The sequence below is a fragment of the Pteronotus mesoamericanus genome, unplaced genomic scaffold, assembly GCF_021234165.1.
Source record: "Pteronotus mesoamericanus isolate MK-2021 breed Mesoamerican mustached bat unplaced genomic scaffold, CSHL_Meso_final contig_25, whole genome shotgun sequence".
NCBI lineage: Eukaryota > Metazoa > Chordata > Mammalia > Chiroptera > Mormoopidae > Pteronotus > Pteronotus mesoamericanus.
Window position 1 is genome coordinate 2,614,194 of NW_026555105.1, and position 6,698 is coordinate 2,620,891.

A 6,698-nucleotide genomic window follows, 5' to 3' on the forward strand; every position below is an offset into this window, starting at 1 on the left:
GTTTGCAGACCTTCCTCTCCCCGCACACCTGCCGCCACGGTGCCTGGCCTGACAGTGGCCTGCGGGGACATTATCATCCCCTCCCCCACCACGCCCTCCACCAAACGCGTCGGACCCCATCTCCTGACACCCTCCTGCTGCCCCTCAGAGCAGCTCCAGCCCCCGGGCCTCTTGGCTGCCGCGGATACACCGGTACTTGTGTCCTGGCGCCTGCCCTTCCCTCTGCCGCAGCCCCGCTCCCACACAGCTCTGCGGCTGTGCCCTCCCTTTGTGGCGTTTCTCAGGGAAAGGACTTCGGGACCAGGGTCCGTTAGGCTGCAGTGACAAACCACCGGACTCTCACTGGGGCCCAGGGAAGTCCGTCTCTCACTCACGCGCCCATCGGCGGCGTGGCCAGGGCTCCGGTGCTCACGCAGAGGCCCAGGCTGCCCGAGGCTCCTTCTCTGCCTGAGTTCCACGGTCGCAGTGGCAGTGGGAAGGGGGTGTGGCGGATCACGCAGTTCCACTCGGAGGTGACCTCTATCACTTCCTTTCGCATTTTGTTGGCCCAAAGTTGCCGCTTTATTTCGTTCCACAAGTGGGAGCCGCCCCCCAGCCCCTGTGTGGAGGTAGCAGCAGACGAAGCAGTATCTTCTCTTCCTTGTGCACTGCGGTCTTCTAACGATCCTGCAAACCGTGCCCGCGTGCCTCGGAACTGTGGTGCTGATCCTGCGCGTGGAGGCGGTGGAGGCTGCACCGCCCCTTGAGCGGAATTACTTCATCGCCGTGCCGTGTCCCTGCACCGTCCTGGGCCTCCAGTTTATTCGCCAGTACCAGCTTTTCTATCGATCGAGCAAGTGGGTTTTATTGAGAAATGCTACCTCAGTTCAGGCCTCCTCCGTTCACTTATTAGCGTGCTGTCCAGATGAGGAAAATTCTGAAAATAGTGGGAAGGCAGGTTGTGGGTCTGGAGTCGCCCCAGGTCTGCCACCTGCCAGCAGTGTGATGTTGGGGATATTGCTTCATCTCTCTGTGCCCCGATTTGCTTCTGGGAAAGGGTGGGCTAGCGTTTTACTGAAGCAGAAGGCGCTCTCCGCGCTGGCGAAGGCCAGCTCCTGCTGTGGACGATGAAGCCTCCAGCTCGCTCCTCGCTAGGGGACATGGGGCTCAGAGGAGGGCTTATGCCCCAGGCCTGGCAGATGACGCCCGAGGCCTGTATGCTGTCAGCTTAGTGCAAAGGCATCCTCCTTAATAAAGCTGGACAGGAGCACACACTGCCCACCAGGATGTTGTCACACGTGCGTGTGACACACGGCGCCGCAGCAGCATCTCGTGGCCATGACGGGACAAGGTGGCCTGCAGGAGATGGGGGAGAAAGAATGTGGAAAGAGTTCAGAAGGACACTGGTCCCAACTGGGACCACCCACCGGTAGTCATGGGATTTGGGAAGAAAAACCCATTTTCGTTATGCTTCAATCCACTTTTGATTGCCTGCCCTGTGATCTGCGGTCCACATATCCTGACACAGTAATAGCCCCCGCGATCTAGGTTCACTGTGAGGACTAAAGGAGACACGGATGTTTGTAAAGCACTGGGCACAGCACCTGGGGCCCAGGAGTGCTCAGTGAGTGCCCCCCCCCCCCCCCCGGCCCGCCCCTGGCTGCTGGAGCGGAGAAGCCCCAGACCATGGCAATTGCAGAGCAGCTCACAGCGAAGCGGGGGCACCCGCGGAGCACGCGCTCCGTCTGCGCTTCTGGCTAGTGCTCCATGTGCACCCGCTCCCGGCTGTCCCCCTACCTGAGCCCCTGCGAAGGGCATCGGAGAATGGTGCCTTCCTCATCTCCATTTTACGCAGCAGGAACCTGAGGCTCAGAGTGGATACGGAACCTCCCCCGGAGTCCCCAGAAGGAAGCAGAGACTTGGGGCTTGGGCCCAGGCCTGTTGCCCAAGCTGCCGAGCTTCTGCACTGCGCCAGACCGTTTCCCTGGGGACAGGAGCCCGCCATGGCACGTCCCAGGCGGAAGCACTTTTGTTCCACCAGTGAACCCTGCGGGGTGGGCGGGGTTACTCTCAGCCAAGAGGTCCCAGCTCTGGGCCCACAGTTCCCTTCTCCCTGCACACTGGTCGGTCCTGACCTGCTCCCAGGGAGGCAGGGACGAGCCAACAGCCCCTGGCTCACACGCCACCCTCATAAAATGAGAGAGCTCTGGTCAAGATGGATTGCTTCTGGGCACGGCCAAGCCAGCCACGTCCTCAGCTGCTGGAGGCAGAGCACCAGCGTGACGTGCCATCGGGGACGCGGCCACGGCAGCTGACACTTCTCTTCTGGTCCCCTGGCCCGTGAAGAGGGGCCTGCTATTTGCAAGCCAAATCCAACTGTATTGGAGGAGGTTCGATAGTTTTTGATAACTCTGGGCTTCCCTCCCGCGTTTCTGTCACTCCTGCCCTTCTCCCGAGGCCAATCTCAGTGCAAGACCGCTGTGGCTGGGATACCCCGTGGCGTGGTGGCCCTGGCTTTCAGCGGGGGTCTTACCATCTGGTCAGCCCGCGGAGGGGGAGCAAGTGCGGGTCTGGGTGGGGGTGGCCCTGGCGGCCGTCTTTGCTCTCACGCTTAGCCCTCGCCCTGCTTAACAGAATTCCAGACTGCGAGGGAGCCCTGGGCCAGAAACCGCTGTTGCTGTTTGCTTTTAAGTTCCGCTCCTGGCTCTCTCTTCGGGTTTCCTTGGCCAACCTCAACCTGGACAGTGCACAGCCGAGCCCCTCCCGAGCGCTAGAGCTGAACACTAATGAAGTCACCACGGAGCTCCCAGGGGGCTTCACAGAAGGGAGAGCGTCGGGGAGGAGGGGCGCCGCAGCTGGGCCCCATCAGCAGGCGGAGCCCCACGTCCCGCGGGATGCGCTCGTGTGCCTTCTGGCCCTGGTGTTGGGGATGATGCGCGCAGACACGTCTTCTCCTTCTCTCCCACTTATCCGCAACGCTAAAACATTCGCCTTCTTTCGCATGATTTGCAACCAGGGAAGCCGTCCGTATTATCATGGGCTTGTAAGTCCCTGTCTCAACTAGCTTCAAACTCTATGTCCAGCTGTGGCACCTGCGGGGACAGCATTTCCATCTGACTCTGCTGCACATCCTGTCTTGGGGTTCTAGAGTCTTCTGTGCTGGTCATAGATGAATGACACTGGATTTTAGACTTGCACTGGTGTTTTTGCCACTCACCCAAGAGTAGGCAACATACAGGATTCAAGAGGCCCCTTCCCAGGTCCACGAACCTGGCTGGTCAGGCGCTTGCGGACAGTCCCCGCTGGGGCTGGTCCCTGTCGTCATACTGTGCCTTGGGCCCTGAAAGCCATTGTGAAGTGCATGGTGGAAGGCTTCTGCTCTCCATCCTCCTCTCCCCTCTCCCCACTGCTATTTCAAAACCCTGATTACAACTTTTATTCCTTTGTGATAGCGTTTAATAGGACCAACGTGTAACAAAGTCACGACTATATATTCCCTTTGAGACTTTTCTCACGGCCCCTCCCATTCTAAAAACTCCACATTTTCAAGCAAACTATAAATCATTTCAGCTCTTGTCCATCCTTTTCCCTTTGGCCTACTTTCCCCTTCACATCCCCACCGGACGTTGCATCAGATACTGCATCTGACCCCCAGTTTGCTGCCTGCCTCCTCGCCCTGGAATGGAAGCAGCAGGCGGACAGAAGGCTTGCAGGTCTTTTGGCTGCATCATTCCCAGGGTCTAGAATAAGAGCCTGGGCATTGCAGGAACTCAGCCAGTATTTGCTCGGCTGCATTAACTTACTCACTAAACGTGAATTAGTGGATGTCCTGTGATGTGTGTGGAGTACCAAGGAAGACACCAATAATGATCAAATGCTACAACTTAAGGACTGCTGGGTGGAGATGCTGTGTTGTGTGCGCGTTCCACATCCCTTGCTGTGTTGAGCCAGGCAACAGTGGGGCATGTGCTCAGAAAGCTGGGCTCTGCTGTCTACCCACGTGGATTCTATTCTGTCCCCGGCACTTGCTAGATCGGTGACCTTGGGCGAATTGTCTGGCCCCCTCTGTGTCAATTTCCTCGTCTGTAACATGGGATGACATTGGTATGCATTTCAATGGGATGTTGCCCAAATTAAGTGAGGTAATGCATGCACCACACTTAGCGCGATGCCCTGTCCTGACCGGTGTGGCTCAGTGGGTTGGGTATCGCTTCACACACTGAAAGGTCACCCGTTCAATCCCAGGTCAGGGCACAGGGCTGGGTTGTGGGCCAGGTACCCGGTGGGGGTGTGCGTGAGAGTAAACCGGTCAGTATTCCCCTCACATGTTGGTATTTCTCTCCCTTTCTTTCTCCCTCCCCCTCTCTCTAAAATCAATCAATCAATCAATCAATCAAATTAAAAAAAATGAAGGATGCCCTGTGAAAGATATAGGCTCAGTGAAGGCAGCATCACCAAGCTTTCCAGCAGCTCTACTAGGCAGGGACCCTTCGGGTCCCCATTTAGCAAACCAGGAGGCTAAGCAAGCTTGTAGGCAGACAGAGCAGAGCAAGACCCACCCTGGACCCAAGGAGCTTGCGGTTTCATATGGGGCAGAAGACACCTGCATAGAAAACTCTGTTATGCACTGCATTGCACTTAAAAAAAAAAATAGTCAGAGGCAGGCAATATGCTTCATTTCCTTGAAGATCCCATTCCTTGCAGAAGGAGCGATTCCAAAGTCTACACCCAGCTCACAAAACTGCATTTCATGACTTCCAGTGTGCCTTGGACCGACTTCCATGCCATTCCAAGAAAATCCCCAGCTATGCAAGGACATGAGCTGGGGTGTGACCTCCATGTCACGTGGCGGGAGGCCTTTTACACACATAGCAGGACCTGTGAGGGGTGCTCCGTGGATGGAAAAAGCTGTAGCGACGCACATCCCAGCCCAGGGGCAGCCCTCGCGAGGGCCTAGGGCAGGCGTGCGATCCTCTTTCATCCCCAGGCTATGCTCAGTGACCGAGTCTCCTAGTGTCCTCTGGCTCCTGTCCATCCCTGGACGGGATTCCTTCGCCACTTTGAGAGTGCTGAACCCAGGCCGAGAAGACAGCAGGGTTTCCGTTGCTTCCTACTCCGTAGGCTGAGAAGAAATGTTCCTTGCAAGGTAAGGCTGTTGGCTACAGCTTCCCCGGAGAGAAGCCCCGTGTCCTGCAGAGCGAGCTGAAACCTGCCCCAGACTAAGGGCCTAGGACGGGTAGTCATTACCTGGCCCTGGCCTTTGAGTCTTGCCGATGGTGGTATTTATATTCTTAAAACCTGGCTGAGCAGGCAGGCGTTTCACTGGGGTAGGCCTCATTTGATCTTTGCCACGTCCTATTGGTCAGAAGCAAGTCACAGGGCAGCCCACACTCGAGGAGAGGGATTACACGGAGGCACGACTCTCAGAAGTCAGGGGGCCGTCTCAGGGCCCGCCATCCACACCCCAGCATTGAAACGGGAGATGCAAGTCTCTTTAGAGGAGGAGTTTTAAAACCAGAAAAGGTTTTCGTGCGTCCTCTTGCCTCCCGGGGCAAGGGCCCGCCTGCTGAGGCCTCTCCTGGTCCTCCCTGGCCCTGTGCTCGCTGCTGGTCTTACGCAAATAAGCAGCCAGGTCGTTCTCCATCAAAACGAGTTTATTTGGGAACAACCAAGAATCGCCATCTGGAACATGGGGTCAATGGCGACCCAAGCGTAAATGCAGAGGAGATGAGGAAGGTGGGAGAGTTCTGACTGAGGGTTCTTCCTGTCGCACTCGCCGGTCAACACAGCGCCCCCGACGAGCCCTCCCAACTCCAACACAGACGAGGTTTCTGTCCATTGATCTCCGCATCCCAAATGAACATCCCTAGGCCGATACAACTCCAGGACGAGAAGGTGACGGTGCCACAGTCCCCACGGTCGCGCCTTCCCTCCTCCCAGCTGCTAGCGCAATGCAGAGAATTCACCAAGTCTCCATCAGCAGAACAACTGATTTTCTTCACATGAACGCCCAGGTCTGGCTTGAGTCAGCCCAACGGATTTTTGAAATTCTTACTTCGTGTGCGCTTTTGAGTCACAAGATAAAAAAAAAAAAATGGATTTTTATGATCTGTTGGCTTATTACAAGATAGACATCAACATGAGTAAGTGCAGGAACACTCTTTAAGAGGCCTTTGCATAAGAAAGCCTAAAGTGTTTCCTTTTTATTATGAAAATTTTCAGATATAGAAAAGTGGCAAAATTGTACAGTGAACACCCGTATCCCCCTGGCCTAAGTGCTATAATCAGCATTTTGCTAAATTTTTCTCATATCTGTCTCTCTCTCCATCCTTCTTCCCACCCATCATTTTATGTAATTTTTTGGAATTATTTCCAAGTAAGTTGCAGACATTAGTATATAGAAGTCCACGTTTAAATGTTACTGTAAAGTTTTAGATAAATGCTGAAATTTAGTAGATTAAGTCTTTGTAGGATTAGGGTGAACCTTCTCGTTTACATTTTTGTAAATGTGTTGTCATTGTCTTCTAGGACAAGCCTATCTCCCCATTCATCCAAGGAGTACATTTGCCAGATTTCAGATCGAGGAATGTTAGAGTTACATTTCAATGTTAAAAGTACACAAGGTCTGTCCAGAATGTATCCAGCCATGTACTATGAAAAACAGAGACGTTTATTGAAGAAGATACAAGATACAAGAAACATTGTACTAGGACAATGGT